Source organism: Carya illinoinensis, chromosome 3, assembly GCF_018687715.1.
Source record: "Carya illinoinensis cultivar Pawnee chromosome 3, C.illinoinensisPawnee_v1, whole genome shotgun sequence".
Lineage (NCBI taxonomy): Eukaryota > Viridiplantae > Streptophyta > Magnoliopsida > Fagales > Juglandaceae > Carya > Carya illinoinensis.
In genome coordinates, this window is record NC_056754.1 from 24,354,384 (window position 1) to 24,374,372 (window position 19,989).

The window sequence follows — 19,989 nt, forward strand, 5'->3', positions numbered from 1 at the left end:
TTATCTAATGTCTGACAAATCCCAGATTTGAAGAAAAATTTTATTTCCTTGGGCATTCTTGATTCTTTGGGTTTCCGGCACACCGATGAAGGTAGAGCTATTAGAGTCAGTAAGGGTTCCATGATTGTAATGAGAGTAGATAAGACAGATTGTCTTTATTTTCTTCAGGGTAGTACAGTGGCAAGTGCAACTGCAGTGTCTATTTTTAGATAATCTAGACTCAGATATTACCTATTTATGGTACATGCATTAGGGTCACATGAGTGAAAAGGGGATGTCTATTCTAAGTAAGCATGGTTTGTTATGTGATCAAGAGATAGGAAAACATGAATTTTGTGAACATTGGGTGTTTGGAAAATAGTGCAGGGTTCAGTTTACTATAAGGGTTCACAAAACTAAAAGTACTGTGGGCTATATTCATTCTGATCTTTGGGGTCCATCTTTAGTTCCATTAAAAGGTGGAGCCTAATATTTGCATACTTTTATTGATGATCACTCACGGAAGGTTTGGGTTTATTTTCTAAAATAGAAGAGCAATGTATTTGCGAACTTTAAATAGTGGAAGATTTTGATTGAAAATCATACAGGCAAGAAGGTTAAGCAACTCTGAACCAACAACGGTATGGAATTTTGTGGAGGTGATTTTAATGAATTTTGCAAAGATGAACGTATAGTAAGGCACTGCACAGTGAGACATACTCCACAACAAAATGGAGTAGCTGAATGGATGAATGAAACTCTCTTGGAGAGAGCCCGTAGTATACTTTCAAATGCCGGCATGTTTAAATATTTTTGGGCTAAAGTAGTCAACAAAGTTTGCTAATTGATTAATCGCTCTCTAGCCACAGTTATTGGTTTAAAAACTCCAAATGAGGTATGCTCTAGTACTCCATCTGATTATTCAAATTTTAAAATTTTTGGTTGTTTGCATATTTCCATGTTAATGATGGAAAACTTGAGCCTAGGGCAAAGAAAGACATATTCATTGGATATGCTAGTAGTGTGAAAGGATTCAGGTGATGGTGTAATGATCCCAAATCACCCAAGTTTGTAATTAGCTGGGATGTAGTATTTGATGAACAATCCATACTTAATATAAGAAAGGAATTTACAGTGTCTACAAGTGAAGAGCAAAGTAATGGCAAAAAGGTGGAGTTACAGGTTGAGGCTACATAAGGGGTGCCAGGCGACACCCAAGATCATGTTATTACTGATGAGCTTGATCTTGACTTTGATGATGGCGCACAGGGTGAGTAAGAATATAGTATTTCTACTTGTAGACAGAGGATGCAGACCTGGCCACCTCAAAGATATGCTTATGCAAACATGGTGATGTATGCAGTTACTACATCAAAGGACATAGATGCTCAAGAGCCTTCAAATTATTCAAAAGTTGTTAAAAGTAAGGAGTGTGCACAATGGTGCGCAACAATGACTGTGTCTCCACACAATAACCAAACTTGGTATTTAGTTAAGTTTCTAAAGAAGATGAAGATTGTTGGTTGCAAATGGGTCTTTAAAAGAAAAGAGAGAATCCAAGGTGTTATAGATGCAAGGTACAAGGCAGGCTTGGTTTCAAATGGCTATAGTCAGAGAAAATGCATTGACTTCAATTAAGTTTTCTCTGCAGTTGTGAAACACAGTTCAACCAGGGTGTTGCTTGCTATGGTGGCAGCGCATGACCCAGAGCTTCAGCAACTTGATATTAAAACAACGTTCATGCACGGTGAGCTTGAGGAGACCATTTACATGCATTAGTCGGATTGGTTCATTGTTCAGGGAAAAGAAGATCATGTGTGCAGATTGAAGAAATCATTGTATGGTTTGAAGCAGTCTCTGAGGCAATGAAATGAGTTTCAAATGAAAGACATAGGTACTACAAAGAAGATTTTGGGGATGGAGATCCATAGAGATAGGAAACCTAGAAAGTTGTACTTGTCCTAGGGAAAGTACATTGAGAAAGTTCTTTAGAGATTTAGAATGTCTAATTCCAAACCAATAAGTACACTACTTGATACACACTTTAAACTTTCAGCATCCCTATCTCCTCAGACAGACAAGGAGGAACGATTCTTGGCTAGTGTTCCTGATTCCAGTGCAATTGGCAGTATTATGTATGCAATGGTTTGTACTTGTCCTGATATTTCACAGGCAGTGAGTGTTGTTAGCAAGTACATGGCTACATTAATTACATTGATTCTGATTATGTTGGGTACTTGGATAAGAGAAGATCATTGACAGGCTAAGTTTTTACTATGTGTGGTTTTGCTATTAGTTGGAAAACAACACTACAATCTATTGTTGCTTTATCAACTACAGAAGTAGAGTATATGGTAGCGGCTGAGGCTATTATGGAGGCCATTTGGTAGAAAGGTTTGGTTAGTGATTTGGGATTATAGCAGGATGCAATTTTAGTGTTTTGTGATAGCCAAAGTGCAATACCTTTGACCAAAAATCAAATGTATCATGAGAGGACAAAGCATATTGGTGTCAATTATAATTCTCTTCGGGAAATTATTACAGAGGACATGTTAGAAATTCAAAAGATTGCTACTACTGAAAATCTAGCAGATATGATGATAAAGCCAATTCCAGTATATAAGTTCAAACTTTGTTTAGACTTTTTTGGTGTTCGGGGTATGTGATTCCCTTATGGGATTTGTTGGAGGGGGTCGGTTCTTTGATTAATAGTTTTTTGTTAGGCTTGGTAGAATTCAAGCCAATGAGGAGATTTGTTGAGTTTGGCTTGATTTCCTACTCAAAATGTCATTTTTTGAGACTTAGCTTGATTGTTACTTGACCCTGGCTTGATTGTGGCTTGACCCTGGCTTGATTGTGGCTTGACCCTGGCTTAAGCAACCTTAGCTCAACACTTTGCTGGACAGATAGTTCGCTCAACACTCGTTCGACATGCCGTTTAAGTGAAATGGCAACAAGAGAGTTCACTCGACACCTGCTCGAGCAGGATGGTAGCCTAACGTTCACTTGAATCTGCTCGACACTCTACTAGAGCGAATGCTTGTAAATTAGGGCCTGCGCGACTACAGTATAAATATGAATGTTTTAATATTCATTTGAGACTTTTTTACTTTTTGAGGCTGCCGAAACTTGTATTGAGAGAGAGAGAGAGAGAGGTCCCCTTTGTGATATTCCCAAGTGTGTTTTGACACTTTGGAAGAGGATTTTGTAACCAATACTTTGTATTCCATCTTTTGTTGATAGTGAAATCATTGAAACCGACCCTGCCAAGGTATTTAGGCTCACATTGAGTTAAATCACTTAAATCTTGGTGTTCTTTGTGTGCTTGTTGTTTATTTTGTTTCCTTTTGCTATTATTTACTTCAACTTAGCCTTTGTTACATTTGGTCTATTCCCAACAAGGTGACAGACATATATCCGATATTTTATACTTCAACTAATAGAAAAGTATAAAATATCATATCTTTTACTTAAAGGAAGAAACCATATATAACAACAATAAACATCAACAAAGCAAATATAATACTAGAATTTACTAATAGAAAATATAGGAACAGGGCCCCACATGTCACAATTAGTTTTTCCAAATATAGTGGAGCTAACATTGTTAGAAGGGAAAAAGGGTAGCTTACCAAGCTTTCCCAATTGGCAACTCTTACATAGTGGAGTAAACCTGTGAAATGAAGGATGTGGAGAGTAAATGCTTGAGAGTGTCCCAACTGTTGATGCCACACTTTCTTTGAAACTAAGCAAGACTGGATATATAAGTGAGCTTTTAAGGGGGAGGACAAATTGTGCAAATTACCCTTTCATCAGCCCGTTAGCAAGACACGATTGGTCGAATTTTCCTTAATAGTAAAAATAACATCATAAAACTCACATGTATTAAGATAATCATGAGTTAGCTTACCAACAAATAGCAAGTTTTTAGATAAATTGGGGACTTTTGAAGCACTAGAGCCAATGAAGATGTCACCAACGTGTATGATTTCGTGTATAGTACCATCACATACAAGAACAAAATTATTATCAAGATAACGTTGAGGATTTTCAAGAATATCTGGGTTACCTATCATATAGGTGGAAGCATTTGTGCCTGTGGTCCATTCACCATCATTCAAATGATTCTCAAGAGTCATTGCATAAGTGCCTTGAGCATATCATCAAGCTATAGGGCATGGTTAAAATGATGCAAAGACTTCAATGCAATGTTTTCCCATTTATTATGGATTTGGAATACTTCATTATGGTTGGACTTATGAATTGAGCATATAGGCAATTTTGAGAAGGACAAACAGGGTGGCTAGCTTGAGGAAATCCACGACCTTTGGATGAGAAGCTATCATGATTGGATTGGTGTGTCCCTTTGGTGGAAATTTCACCGATCTTTTGATCATAAAATGCACGTTGTGGCTTAATCGGGTGCCCAATTACAACAAGGCTGTCACACAGTCCCTTAAATTTTTATTAGAAGGATTGTCGCTTCCTTCCTTAAGTAGGTGAGGTTTTTCTATTGATGGAATTCCCTCCCTTGAGACTCCCATGCACATGCTTCTTGAAGCACTTTCTAGATGTGATAAGAAGACAGAAGATTGATGATGAGGCCAAGAGCTTCTTTTGTCCCAATTATTCACCCACAGAGGAAATGATCTGCCTTCCTCCAATTGAGGTAATCTTGAGATTTTTTTTTTTCGTAGTTGTATCAGCATCACCTGAGATGGGTGTGTAACGCAGTTGTGTCGTTGTATCCCCAATGAGATGATTGACAAGGTCTTGGTGCTTAGCCATGGCCAAATTAGTTCTCCCCACAATGGTTGATTATCATACTTGCAACAAAGAGTAACCAAAGTTTTGACATTGAGGGAGATAGAAGCCATAGAGGACGACTCTCTTACTCTTACGATGGCTCTGCTACAATGAAAACAATCTAAATTAGGTATTTGCAAACATGTATCTTCATCGTGAGAGTGTTAGAGAGCCTTTCATATATTACCTATTTACAAAAGATATACAAAGTATATGACCTTTTGACACAAAGCTATGCAAGGAATAATATCATAGCATAAAAGAGAGGATTTGCACTCAAGGAGCATTGCTATCAAGGGTTCCCATATGTGGGCAGTGGACTTGATGTAATCATTGCTATCATATGCAGTTTGGGTGTATTGTTGAAGTCAAGGGTTGCCATATATTTGATGTTTCTTTGTTGGACAAAGCCATTACATGAATGTTGGGGTAGTTTGCAGTAAGACCTAAACCAAAAAAAAAAAGGTGCAAAATGCACCATTTCATCAATTTTTATTTTTTTCCTCATCTTCTTTCCTTCCCAAGCCCTTGATGCCCTATATTTTCCCCCTGCATAGATGCCCCCTTCCAATGCCCCACTTGAATAGATTATTTTCTTCCTCTTTATTGTGGTTGCCGCTCGATTAGGTTATCATTCACGCTATCAGTGTTCGACCATCGTCATTAGCCCCTATTTTGCTCAACAGGATCTTAGCCCACTCCATCTCCCTTATTGTTTCATCCCCTCTAGGTTGCGTTGCCACGCTGCTAACGATTGGCACCAACTCACTATCTCTCCATACCAATTTCTCCCTTACACACTCTTTCTCTCTTTAAAGCATTTGACATCACAGTAGGTGGTGGATGCCACCGAGACGTCCTCTGTGTTCTCTCTCTCTCTCTCTCTCTCTCTCTCTCTCTCTCTCTCTCTCCCTCCACTATGAGTGCTTATGTGCTCTATGTCACAACACCACCAACAATAAGCCCATATTTCTACATGTTTACTCTTTTCCATTATGTCGTGTGCCACCTCATTATTCTCAAGTTTGGTGTTGATGTATTTTCAATATCAAAGGGCATCTTGAGCGTCAATAGACAATACAATCACACCGTCAAACCTAATCAATTGCCGATCCTAGAATTGGTAAGGTACACTCAAACTTTAGCCTCGTTACCATCATTAAATTTATAGCTCTTCTATGCCCATTGGAAGTTGGGTTTCTCATTTTATATGTTTGATGTTGGGATTGGTAGTTGAATGATTTCATGATTTGTTGGCATTTGGTGGTTCCCTGGTTATGATTGTCATGGTCAGAGGAGGGAATGAATGTATATTTTGATGTGCGTTGAAGTGAAATTTTAGCAAATTTGAGGTTGGGCTAATTTATTGGTGTAATGCGTTAACCATTGTACTTAGGCCTTTATAAAACCACGGCACCATGATGGACTATTTTGCTTTATAGGTTGTTTGTTTGTATTGAACTATAGTTTGGACCGTAGAATTTTATCAATGATATGCTTCTATATATGTTATTATAAGATACTTATATATTAGTGGTATTTTGGATTAAGTTGGGATACTGGTTGAGGTTGAATTTGTGAAAAACTTGCATATTTTGTTACGAAAACAACCTCGGTTTTTTTTTTTTTTTTTTTTTTTTTTTTCTGTACTAGTCTCTATTTGAAAGTCGAAACTTCAAAATCTAACATTTTATCATGACTAGTGTATAAATGAGCGAATTTTTTACGTTTTGTTTCTTTACTGCACAAACTGCAAATATGAAATCTAAAATATTTATCCAACTATATGATATTATCTTATCAGTATACTAATTCTATTATTGCAATGCATAGAAAATCCTGCAACATAAGTGCTTTGGTTATGCGTCCGGTTTCTAAATTTGGCTTTTGGTGTTTGACCTTGTCACGGATCTAAAATGGAGGCATACAACGCCTAACCTTGCCTCAGGTGGAAAATGGTGGCCTTTAATGTCTAACCTTGCCACTAGTGTAATATAGTGGCCTCTAATTTATGAGTAAAATTACTTTGTTAGCTTAGTGATTTATGATCTTCTTGGCTATTTGCATAATGCACAACACTACCAGAGGGGTAAACATGGCCTCTTCTCTATCTCTACTGTTGTTTCAACATAGTTGTGCCGAAGGTCTTCTTTTATTTATATATATAATGATCATGGAAGTAAGATGTGTCTGTAAATATTACAACTATTTTGATAATTAGTTGTCTTATCCATTTTGTAGATGGCTCATATTTACATACTAGTATAGGACCACTACTTATTGAGTTGTTGATAAACTTACCCCTTATCTGTAGTATTTTTCGAATGACTTTATGGTGCCAGTTGAAGATTAGGAATAGGAAACATGGGTGAGATTAGTTTAGTGTGGAGGAATTAGGAGTGTAACGGGTCCAGTTTTGTATAATTTTTGAAACCGAGCCGGTTACACCAATTTTATATTTTCAAGAACTGATTCTACATTGATTACCATCTTAAACCGGTACTTCTGTTTTTACAGGTTTTAATCTGGTTTTCCGATTTTAATCAAGTATCAAGTGACAATTTTTTATAAGTAGAAATGAATTTCATATTGGACAACAAAGAGAACATTCATTAAAAAAAATACCAAAAAAGAGAACATTCTCAATTAAGATGAGTATGAATAAATAGTATTAACTGGTAATATGTTCTTAATATTGGACATTCTCAACAACATATTGGACATTCAAAATGCAGAAATATCACAATTCCCAAATAATAGTTGATGTTTTTTTTTCAAGTGGTCTTTGTCAAAAAACATTTGATGATTCAAAGAATCATGCACATCATATAAATTTATTTTTATTTTTATTTTATTTTTGTGAGGACTCCTTTGACCTGTCTTCTCTACTTATTTTATGTCATACCAGCTCTCCTGCATCTAAGTTCCTACATCATGCCCTAATAGTATACTAATGTATATTAATATTAATATTACTAATGTATTATGTATTTATTAAAATGAATATGTTGAGAATTTATTAGGCGATAACATGTAATTAATATATATATTATATTAATAACATATGATCAAACAAATTACAAATATTCATATTTAAGATTAAAATTTTATGTTATAAGTTATAATATAAAATTATTTCATTTATGACATATAATTATATATATTATCTATAAAAATTATTTTATATATATTATATATAAAAATTATATATATAATATTTTATATAATAGTAAAATTTTAAATTATAAATATATATTTTGGTCTTGGAAAGAAGATAACCAAAACTGGACCAACCAGTCCAGTCTGGTTCAGTCCAATCCAGGCCGATTTTTCAGTTTTTATTTAAACTTACACCCCTAAGAGGAATAAGTGCTTTAGAGGCACAAGTGGGCATGGAGCGTTACAATTGGTATCATAGCAAACTAGGTTTTAGATTCTGTAGACTTTAAAGTAGGATTTCTATGAAATTTAAGATCTTAGATCCTACAAACTCTAGGTCAAAGTGAGATTTGCATAGGGATGGGTAGAATACAGGGTTGCAAAAATTTATTTGTTTTTGTTTATCATTATTACTGATTATATATGTATTCAGTTCAATATCCATACCTACCTAACTACTATGTTGATTTTGATTAATAGAGTCTAAGTTTTTAGGATGCCACCTCATTGCCGTGTTCGTAACCTTTCAGAGCTGCCTGGATCAAGTTTTGAAGTAGAGGCTCATTCCAATACAGTTGATGTAATTTGGGCTGTGGCACATCAAGTTATGAAAGAAATTGCAGAAAACGGCCTAGGTTGTAACTATAACATTATTATGGAGGGTTGTACAGTTGAAAAATTCAATCGGATGCATCAAACCTCCTTCGACGGAAGAGGTAACACAACCTTAGCAGATGATTGGACTCAAGATATTGATGAGATATTCCAGGTTCTCAGGTGCATAGACGAATAAAAAGTGTTATACTCTACCTTTAAGCTGATTAGTACCGCTAAACACTGGTGGATTGCTAAAAGGACTATCAGAGAATCAAATGGCAGAGAAGACTCTATTGGCTAGACCCAATTTAAACAAATATTCTTTGAGCTTTCTTTCCAAAATCCGTTAGAGATGCCAAAGCTAAGGAGTTCACTAACTTGGTGTAGGGAAACATGACCATACATCAACATGATGCTAAGTTTGTTGCATTGTCACACTTTTCCAAGTACTTGAACCTAGACGAGGAGAAGAAGACACATAAGTTTGAGGAGAGTCTGAATCACAAGATATGTGAGCGAGTTGTGGGTTTTCAAACTCAGAAATTCTCAAAACTGGTCGATAAGGCAACCGTGGTGGAATAGAACCTTAAGAGGACTGAAGATATTCAAGATAAGAGAAAAAGGTCCCAATTATAGGGGTCTCACCCCGCCCAGGATTAGGGATCGTAGAAAAGGAGGAATGAAATGAATAGTTTAGGCCAGAAGTAAGTGCAGGGCAATTAGTAGAATAACTTATGCAAGTTTTACAATTGAGTACACTTTAAGGAATGCAAAAAGGAATTTGGACTTTGTTTTTGGTGTGGTAAATCAGGGTATGTGATGCCCCTAAATTCTGCTTGGGATCGGACTGACATTTGAAGTGTCGAGACATATAACACAAGGTTACCTGTCCCCGTTCATGATATATAAGATGTAATGTTCCTAAAATGCATCTAACATTATGCAATATTTACAACAGATAAATTTTTTCTTTAGCAATGCTATGTACTAAATTGAAAATATCTCAAATATTTAAAACATATGTCATACATAATGAAATACTACATAATTGAGATCACAACACTAGCTAGATTGGTTGTGATCAAATGAGTATTGGAGATTCAACTACATAGGTATAAGTAGTAATTTAAGTTAACTACTATATTATTATTGACGTCGCACCATTGCCTAGTCGACCATTTCCAGCTGGTCAATCCCTAGCTCTCATTCAACCCTATAACAAGATCTACCATTCAGGAGGAATGGTAGGTGAGACTACTATAGTGAGATTTGATTACAAAACTCAGCAAGTTAATATAAATCCTCCACATAGGTTAATGATGTATGCATGGCAGTAAGAGTATGAATGCATAATTAAAATCGTAAGTAATCATAGCACAACTTGACATACAACATAGCATAATTAATATAACTTAAACTGAAATGTGAACTGAACTTGACTTGCTTAAACTGAACTAGACTTAACTGAGACTTGACTTGACATAAACTTGATCTGAAACTTGACTTAATATGAACTTGAAATCTTGTTCTTTAACTGATTAAACTTAACTTGATATGAACTTGAACTTGAACTGGGACTTAACTTGATATGAATTTGAACTTGAACTAAAATTTAACTCTACATGAACTTGGACTTTAATTATGACAATCAAAATGATTCTGCCAGTTATTTTATCAAGGATAGTGAACAACCAAAATGACTCTGCCCAACATATTCCATCAGAGATATTCAAACAATCAGAATGATCATGAGTATTTTAAACGATGTACCTTAGCAATCAAAATGATTGCACTAGGAGTATCTAGTGATACTTTGACAGTCAAAATGATTACATCACAAGTGTTTTAAATCATGTACCCTAGTAATCAAAATAATTACACCAGGAGTACCTAGCAATACTCTCACGATTAGAATGATTACATCAAGAGTATTTTAAATGAATTACTCTAATAATCAGAATGATTACGCCAAGAGTATTTGCATAAATGAACTTGAATTGAATTTTGACAATCAAAATAATTTCGTCAAAAGTACCTTGCGTTAATTAAAAGTGGAGATGTTTGGACAATCATAATAATTACATCGTGAGTATCCTAAACATAACTAAATTGAACGTAACTCGAAAGACATAACTTACTTGAGATAGAAATATTTCATAACATGACCTAACATGTAACAAATAGCATACTTAACATGACATACTTGCAACAGTAAATATTACATGGCATGACATACATGTAACAGATGACATACTTAACATAACATATTTGTAAAATACTTAATAGAATATCTTGTATAACAGATGAATAATTCATGACATAATAAATTATGTATAATAGATGAATAAGTAATGACTTGACATGACATGTCATATACGATAACATAAGTAGAACTTCTAGATAGAGTTGCTCCTTTTCATTGGCATTGCTGATGTAATTTTAGGTAATACCTTTTGCCTGCTCTGCAATCAGGATAAAGTCTTGACAAAGCTAGTGGGGATACTTCTGATGATTAAGTCATAGAGAAAATCATCTTACTTGGCGACACATTTGATCGAAAACGATTTAGGGTCGAGTATTATTGTAGAATTCCATCCTCATTGTCTAGAACTGGAGAAAAATCATCCCTGGCCCACAGTACCGATTTGGGCAGAGGTGGCAATATGTGACACGACCCGTTAACCTAACACGAATACGACACGATAAAAGCGAGTTTGGGTTTAGCCTTATAGGGTTCGGGTCAAAACAGTTTGATCCCTTAAGACATAATTGCTTAACGGGTCACTAACGGGTTGACCCGTTATGACCTATTAAGAAAATAAAAATTATACTTATGCCCTTCTATTTAAAAATATAAAAAAGACAGAACGAAAAGCTCTTGTGATTGGTTTGTAACCTCACACGCATTGCAATGCTATTTGTAAACTGTGAGGACTTTGGATAAACAAAATGATTTGGTTATGAGATAGTAGAATTACAGATAACTTGGTTATAAGAGCACAAGAAATGAATTTGGACGAGTTAACTGAAGATATAATAGAGTTGAACACCAACAAGAGCAATGAGGACGCTACACCATCTTTTGTGGGTTCATAATTTGTTTAGATTTGTATGTGTATCATCATATTTGGGATTGTAATATTAATATTTACAATTGACTATGCACTATGCAGTATGCATGGCTTTGTGAGTTTGTTAGTTTGTTTTATTGTTTATCATATCTGGTATTGTTGGGATTTTTATTTTAATTTTAGTATATTTATTTTTGGATTGTAATTTTGTAATTGTAGTTAGTTTTATATTTTTTTTATAGACATTGTGATTTTAATATTTATATAAAATTAATCAAGTTAAACGAGTTAATGGGTCGTGTCCATGTCCATTAATATAAACAAGTTAAAAGGGGTCATAACGAGTCGTGTCGTGTTAAACTTTTCATAGGATTCACTAATGGGTCATAACGGGTCGTGTCGTGTCAACCCGTTATCTTAAGTCGTGTCATAATTTCAGATTTTGACACGAAACCCTTAATGGTTCGTGTGTTGGTTGACCCATTAAATATAATGCACATGCCTTGACATGACACCAACATAATCCGTTAACACGATTTGAGACCCCTATATTTGGATGAATGTAGTCTGGAGCCCATAGTGGCGGCTTGGGCATAGTATAGTGCGTGCATTGCTATAAATAGAAAAAGAATATAGAAAAATATAAATAAAGAATGAGACACATATATTTATGTGGTTTGACATAAGGTCTATGTCCACGAGTCATTTGGAAGGTAAATCTATTATAATTAAGTATTTTTGCCACCTCTCATTATCTCTTATATCTCTATGCACAATAGAGTTTTGAGACCCCTTTAGCCTAGAGAAGATCAAAAAAACAAAAACAGAAAAGAAGAACGTCCCATGCATGTTTATAGGTATAAGATGATGATCTCCCTCTTTGATCCGTTCAGATTCCCTTTTATTGAGATCTTTGAGAACGATGAAGAATGACAAATTTATTGAGGCTTTCTACTCCGCTTGATTTTCACCTCACCCTTGGGAGTGATGATTGTCACCCTTTACATGTATGATTTACTTTATATCACGTCACTCTTTGTCACATCCTCCTTTCTCTCTTACATTTTTCATTCTGTTTCAGTGGAACGAAAAATCATTGGTCCTCTTCTTCCTGTACAACATGTACAAAGAGATACTTCGATTTCCTCACCAACTATGCATTCTAGTTTCCTCATTAGTCGACTGCAACTCTTTCTCGCCCATAGAATGTATTAGCCCCAACAGGAATTATTAATGGCTTTTGAGTTTTGAAACACTTCGTGCAGCACATGCATATGATAATTGCATATGGATCGCCAGTTTTGACAAAATGCTATGCCGGCCCCAATCGTTGACAGGTTATTGGGCTGATTTAACTTTCTTTCGGCGTACTCGGACTACTTGGCGTGGGGTGCAAGCGGAGGACGCCATCACGTTTCTATTATATTATATATTAATTAGTGTCATCTTCATCATTTATGTATAAAATAACTATAATTACACTCTTCAAATCGATTGTAACCTTGTTCTTATTTGCTGGAATTTCCTGATTATCTTAGTCATCCAGGTCAGATTCCTATTCTTCTTGGTCACTTATGTTTATCGTCATCCTTGCATTTTCATTTCCGTTTTATATATATAGCAGTTGATTTTTGTACTTGGTGCCAATATATATTGTACATAAAATTATTACAAATTTTGATACGTTTTATTTCCAGTTTTTATGAAGTTCAATCTCCAATTCACCCATTTCTCACATATTCTGAAATTTATCTATCAAGCTCAAGTTGTACCAATTAATTACTGCAGCTATATAATAATTTTATTTTTTTCACCCTCCTGTCCTTTCACAGTACTTTTAAAAACTTTTTAAGTCCAAGGTTTCAATTTGTTAGCTTCATTTCTGTCTGTCGCTACTTGATCAGAAACACCTCAATCTTTTCCTAAACACCGTCCAACCTTCTGTCGATGTTCACTAAAATCTTATGCAGGTTGTTGTCCAGATAACTAATACAAGAGAGGGGTGAATTAAGTTGTATTAAAAAAATAACAATTATAAATCAAATATATAATATAAAATATAAACAAAATATGAAATAACAATAAATATAAAGAGTAAGGGTAAGAGAGAAGCAAACTCAGTATGTTAACGAGGTTCGGCCCCACCGCCTACGTCCTTGCCTCAAGCTACCCCTTGAGGATTCCCAAATTCACTATTCAACCTCCTTCAGGTGGAGATAGAAACCTATTACACCTTTGAACAACACCGCTACAAAGGATCCGTGTAGAACACCCTCTACACTTGCAATCACCTTACACGTGGTGATTCAACTATTCCCCGTGTAGAATACTTTCTACACGCACAAGGGTTATACACACCATTTTTCTGATACAAAAGCTGATAGTGGGTAGATTATCAGAAAACACTCCTCAATGAGTGAAATAAGAACAATACAGCACAAACTAAATCTCTCAAAATGAACAAGCATTAATGCTCAATGCTTAGAGAAGAGAGAATGAAAGTTTTGAATGAATGTTGTATGCTCTTGGTGTTGTGAATGTGAAGCTCTCAAAATGATCTATTTATAGGCATATGAGACTTCATATTCAAATTTAAAAAGATTCACATGTCAAAGACAACATCATTCACTTTTTCAAAAAATTCAAATAAAAGGTTCTTCTTTTTCAATTGTCAAAGACAACATCATTCACTTTTTAAAAAAATCAAACCTAATCTTTTACTTTTGGCATATGACAAAATGAGCACACTTTCTTTTTCAAAAAATTTAAACCTAATCTTTTACTTTTTGCATATGACAAAATGAGCACACTTTACTTTTCAAAATTTTCAAACAAAATCATCTACCTTTTGTATAAGTCCAAAAAAGTATCAATCACTTTTGAAAATATTCAAATAAAACATGCACATGTGAAAGATGACAATCAATCATTTTTAATATTTTCAAAGTTCAACCCTTTAATCAAGGCATGCACATGTAAAAGATGACAATCAATCATCTTTCAAAATTTTCAAATTTAATTTTCAAAAATATTCATGCACATGTGAAAAATATATTTTAATGTTTTATGATAAAATATTAATTTTGAGCATTAATCCTAATTTCGAATTTTGAAGAGATTTACAACATTACTCTATAATTTTAATGTGAACTTGTTCCCTTCTTGCTCATGCTTGTTTCCTTGATGTGCTTGACTCCATTGTGTAGACAACTTGAGCTTGAGACTTCTTTATTCTTTGAATTCATTTGTTATCATCAAAATCCATGTGTAAATATATAATTACACAAAACTTAAAATCTTGGGTTCAACAATCTCCCCCTTTTTGATGATGACAAATACTTGATAGAACCTGAAAGCTGTATTAATACTTAAGCTCCCACTGAGAATGTGCGTTAATTTTTCAAGCAAAAGTATAAATATAATTCCAAGCATATATAATAAGTTTAGCAATTCAAACAATATTAATGTTCTAGTCTAATACTTCTCCCCCTTTTGGCATCATTAAAAAGGATCCGCAACAAGTAAATAGACTGAAGAAAACGGTGCGTTAGTAGACACTATAGATAGTTGAAAAATGGAGCCGTCCGTAACCTGACAAGTGCTGCAAAGCTTCGAGGCCTAACTCTATGAATTTAATACGGCTGAAGATTTAAACAATCGCCTGATGTTGTTGACAAACGGGATTGAAGGCTCCGAATTTCTATAAAAAAAATGATCATTTTCATCTATCGGATGCCAAAAAAATAATCGCTTCTTGACCTGAGTTCTGTTTTTCCACAACGATAGAATGGCTGAGCAATTCTCTTCCACTAATGTTCCAAACTTGAATCAGGAACCCTTGACGCATCAATCATCAATCTTCTCTCCTGAGACTGATTTTCGAGTAAGGCTGATTCTGAGATAATTGCAGAATCAAGAATGCTCAGTAGTCAATATGCTGCCTCTGTTAAGATCATGTCTCGAAGGTTAATGGCGAGGGTGAGTGAGATTGATCATCTTAACATGCAAACATCTGAGTTATGACAGAAGCTTGCTAATAAGGATAGTGAGAATAAAAGGCTAAAGTAAGAAAAACAAGAGTTGAAAAAATTTGCAAATTGGTATGCTCATGATCTGCAACCACGAATAGAGGAGCTGGAACGAGAAAGGGTTCAGATACAAGGTCAACATCAGCAGATAACAGCAGAGGTTCATCGTTTACTAGAAAAATAGGGACAATCTACTGTTAATCTCGCTGGCTTAGTAAGAAAACTTTTGACAATGTGTGTCCAGCATATCTTGTATTTCTTTTGACTAAATAAGATTTGAAGAGACAATAGTTTGTCTTATTCTTTATGCTATCTCTATAAAATCAGTCCTAAAGTTCATCTAATTCGCATCAAGTTTTCATCTCATCCCTATAACTCATTTGCATTCCTTCAGCATTCTTGTTTTAAGCCTTCTATTCTTTTCTCAATGGCTCATTCTTCTAACATTTCTCTAGATCCATCCATGAGGCATTCTGCATCTTAACCTCCTGTCCTTTCTGCAGCTGCCATTTGTGCCATGTTGCAGCAAGAAAATAATAATCTGACTAATAAGTCAGATTCTGATGCTATTTATGACTTGGTGAGTCTTGGGACTCGCTACTCTTCCTCTATTGTTGCTTTTTCTCAGCGGCTACAAGCCAAAAATCATGAAGTTGAAAAGCTCAAAGAACAAATTGTTGTACTTCAACGAATTGTTCAAGAGTCTCACACAAGGGAAGGAATCATTCGACAGAAGAATAAATAGTTGAAATCTTTATTAGATTTTTCATTCCGCTTGCCAGTTCCCATGGATAAGAATGACATGATATTGTATGAAGAGAATGAGCGTCTCAAACATGAGGCTAAAAATCTCAAGTTTATGTAAAAATATTTAAAAAATCTATCTATATTTTTATTGATTCTCGTCTATCTTTTAAGAGATATTTATAGCATGCATCATACCTATTTCTCTTCTGATCATACATAATCTATCTTCTGGTAAAGGTTTTGTGAAAATATCTGCTAACTGATCGTGTGTATTTGTGAATTCTAGTACTATATCACCTTTCTGCACATGATCTCGAAGAAAATGATATCTTATTTCAATATGCTTAGTTCTAGAATGTTGTATTGGGTTCTTTGAAAAATTTATAGCACTTGTATTATCACATTTGATTGGAATGTGATTATACTTGAGTTTAAAATCTTCAAGTTGTTGTTTCATGTAGAGAACTTGAGCACAACAACTACCCGCAGCAACATATTCTGCCTCAGCAGTAGATAGTGCAACAGAATTTTATTTTTTACTAAACCAGGAAACTAATGCATGACCTAAGAAATGGCATGCTCCACTAGTGCTTTTTCGATCTATTTTACAGCCAGCATAATCTGCATCTGGGTAGCTGATTAGATCGAAAGATGTGTGCTTAGGGTACCATAACCCTAGGTTAATTGTACCACTAAGATATCTAAGAATGCGCTTAACTGCAATTAAATGTGATTCTTTTGGAGATGATTGAAAGCGTGCACATAAACACACACTAAACATAATATCTGGTCTACTGGCTGTTAAATATAATAAGCTACCAATCATACCTCGATATATCTTCGAGTCAACTGGCTTACCGGATTCATCTTTATCAAGTTTAGTTGATGGGCTCATTGGTGTTCCAATTTCCTTAGCATTTTCCATCCCAAACTTTTTCAGTAATTCCTTAATATATTTTGATTGATTGATAAATGTCCTGCTTTTTGCTTGCTTAATTTGCAATCTGAGAAAGAATGTAAGTTCTCCCATCATGCTCATCTCAAATTCTTCCTGCATAGTCTTAGCAAAAACTTGATACATATTTTCATTAGTAGCACCGAATATTATATCATCAACATAAATCTAAATCAAAAGAATATCATCATTTTCATATTTAATGAAAAGAGTTGTGTCGATTTTTCCTTTTGAAAAACCTTTTTCAATCAAGAAACCACTAAGTCTTTCGTACCAAGCTCTAGGAGCTTGTTTAAGTCCATATAGTGCTTTTGTGAGTTTGAAAACATGATTTGGGGAAATATGATTTTCAAAACCTGGAGGTTGCTCAACATATACCTCTTCATTTATAAAACCATTTAAGAAAGTACTTTTAACATCCATTTGAAAAAGTTTGAAATCTTTATAACAAGCATATGCAAGTAGCATTCGAATAGCTTCTAATCTTGCGACAGGTGCATATGTCTTATCATAATCGATTCCTTCTTCTTGATTAAAACCTTGGGCTACAAGTCGAGCCTTATTTCTAGTAATGACTCCGGACTCATCTTTCTTATTTCTAAAAACCCATTTTGTTCCAATAATAGTATGATTTTTGGGTTTAGGAACAAGTGTCCAAACATCATTTCTTTCAAATTGATTTAACTCTTCTTGCATAGCTAGAATCCAAGATTCATCAAGAAGTGCGTCATCAATATTTTTGGGTTCAATTTGAGATAGAAAAGCAGTATGATTGCAAATATTTCTAAGAGATGATCGAGTACTTACACCTTGTGAAGGTTCTCCCAAAATTTGTTCCACTGGATGATCTTTCACAAATTTTCACTGTTTGGTTGCATCTTGTATTAAATTTTGATGACCTTTCCTGATGGCTCCATGTTGAACTTCCTCTATTGTTTTCTCTTTGTTGAGATTGAGACTTTCCGTATTATTTATACCTCTTATTTCTCCATCAATAGATTTCTTAGAGAGTGAAGAATTAGATTCATCAAATACTACATGCATAGATTCTTGTACAGTCAAAGTCTTTTTATTGAATACTCTATAAGCTTTACTATTAGTAGAATACCCGAGAAAGATACCTTCATCAGATTTTGCATCAAATTTACCTAAATTATCCCTGTCATTCAAAATAAAACATTTGCATCCAAATACATGAAAGTAACCAATGTTGGGCCTTTTCTCATTCCAAAACTCATAATGGGTTTTATCTAACTTAGACCTTAGCATAACTCTATTTATAACATAACATGCAGTACTTACCGCTTCGGCCCAAAAATAACTAGGCAAGTTGTTCTCATTGAGCATTGTTCTTGCCATCTCTTGAAGAGATCTATTTTTCCTCTCTACTACCCCATTTTGTTGAGGAGTTCGAAGAGCAGAAAAATTATGCACAAAACTGTTTTCATCACAAAATATTTCAATATTTTTATTAACAAACTCTTTTCCCCTATCACTTCGGATACGTGAAATAGTATAGCCCTTTTCATTTTGAATTCTCTTGCATAACTTGGTAAATGCATTATGTGCCTCATATTTATGAGCAAGAAAGATGACCCAAGTATATCTAGAGAAATCATCAACAATAACAAATGCATAATATTTTCCTCCTAGACTTACAACTCTATTTGGTCCAAAAAGATCCATGTGTATCAGTTGCAATGGTCTAGTAGTGAAAATATGTTTCTTAGTTTTAAAAGAAGTTTTTGTTTGTTTACCAAATTGACATGCATCACAAATTTTGTCTTTAAGAAAATTTGTTTTTGGTAAACCTCTCACAAGATCATTTTTTGAAAGTTTGAAAATAAGTTCCATATTGGCATGACCTAATCTTCTATGCCATAGCCAACTAGTTTCATTTTGAACTGAAAAGCAAATAGCATCTTGTGAGGTAATTTCTTCAAAATCGATTGTATAAACATTATTGTTTCTAAAAGCAATAAAACAAATATTACAATCATGATCATTCAAAATAATGCATTTATCCATTTTGAAAGTAACTGTAAATCCTTTATCACATAATTGACTTATGCTCAAAAGATTATGTTTTAAACCTTCAACAAGTAGAACATCTTCAATTATGAGAGAAGATTCATTACCAATTTTACATAATCCCACGATCTTCCCTTTCGAGTTGTCTCCAAATGTCACGTGTCCTTCTTCTTTAGATCTAAGATCAAAGAACTTAGTCTTGTCTCCCGTCATGTGTCTTGAACATTCACTATCTAAAAACCACTTATTTTTGCTTGTGGATGACTTCATGCATACCTATAAAAACAATTAAAATGATTTTTCTTGGTACCCAAGTTCTTTGGGTCCTTTATTTATTAGTATTAGAAGAAATAAGATTTTTAGGTACCCATATGGCCCTAATAGTTATTGTATGATTTCTTCTAATAGGACAAGTATGATAATTATGACCATTTTTATTACAAAAATTACACATAGCATGTGACATATATGAAAAACTTGAATGATTATAATAATATCCTTTTTTGACAAAATTATTTTTATGAAAAGAATTTTGAATATTAGTCTTTGATGTAGAATGATTATCAAAAAATTTTTTATAAGGTTTGTATTTTTGTTTTGGCATATATCCCAATCC